This window comes from Cajanus cajan, chromosome 9 (genome assembly GCF_000230855.2).
Source record: "Cajanus cajan strain Asha chromosome 9, NIPB_CcT2T_4, whole genome shotgun sequence".
In the NCBI taxonomy this organism is placed as follows: domain Eukaryota; kingdom Viridiplantae; phylum Streptophyta; class Magnoliopsida; order Fabales; family Fabaceae; genus Cajanus; species Cajanus cajan.
Window position 1 is genome coordinate 26576818 of NC_138525.1, and position 1134 is coordinate 26577951.

The 1134-nt window shown below is 40.6% G+C and overlaps 1 non-coding gene across 1 annotated transcript; it reads left to right on the forward strand.

Moving 5' to 3' along the window:
* Nucleotides 1–277: 277 nt before the first annotated feature.
* On the forward strand, nucleotides 278–384 carry LOC114915777 (small nucleolar RNA R71). The gene has a single exon (XR_003803862.1). It is a non-coding gene; the product is annotated as a small nucleolar RNA R71 (small nucleolar RNA).
* Nucleotides 385–1134: the final 750 nt, after the last annotated feature.

Below are 1134 nucleotides of genomic sequence, written 5' to 3' on the forward strand. Positions count from 1 at the left end.
CTTGGACATTTGTTTCTTTAACTCTTCCATCTGCTGAGAAAGAAGCTTATTCTGAGCTAGAATTGCATTTTGAGTATCCAGTTCCAGAATTCCCCTTTTTGTGGGCTGGCTCCTATCATGGTGAGCTTGGTAATCACTGGCTGCCAAAGCATCAATAATAGTGATTGCTTCCTCAGAATCCTTCATCATCATAGAACCACCTGCAAAAGCATCCAATAACATCTTTGTTTGAGGCCTTAACCCATTGTAAAACATGTTGAGCTGTGCAACATCATCAAACCCATGATTTGGGCATTTTCTCAATAAAAACTTATATCTCTCCCAAGCTTCACACAAAGGCTCATCAATGCCTTGAGAGAAAGTTGCAATTGCTGATTTGGTGCTTATATATCTGGAAGGAGGAAAGAATCTAGCCAGAAACTTCTGCTCTACATCCTCCCATCTGGTCAAACTCTGATTTGGGTGGGCCTGCAGCCATGTCTTGGCCTTACTTGTCAAAGAGAAAGGAAATAATCACAGATATATCGCTTCTTCATCTTCTCTAGGAACGCCCATAGTGCTAATAAGCTCATAGAAAAAAGATAGGTGTGTGTAGGGATCTTCATGGTCCATCCCTGCAAATTGATTGGCAGTTATGAGAGATAATAGTGTCGGTTTCATTTCCACCCCCTTGGTTGGCCTGACAATACTGGAGAAGTGCCTAGGACCCAATTGATGATTATATTCTCCTAGGAGTCTCCTTGGAGGATGATGAGGTGGTCTATCACCACCACTCGGTCCTTCTTCTGCCATTGGTTTAGGAATAGAGTGTTGAGCTGAAACTAAGGTGAAAGTACCCTCCTGTTCCTGTCTTTCCTGTTCAAGCTTCCTTTGCTGCCTTCTTTTGCTATTATTTTTCCTAGATGTTTTCTCAATCTCTGGATCAAATAGCAAATGCTCAGCAGGAATTTTACCTCGCATACAAAGACTAACTTAAACAGAAAAGTTAGAACAACCAGGTAAAGAATATATTTAACAAAAATGAAAACAAAACAATATATACAAAAAACTACAACTAGAACAATAGAAATCACAAACTATCTTGACACAAGTCCCCGGCAACGACGCCAAGAAACTTGTTGGTGCTTTGGGAAA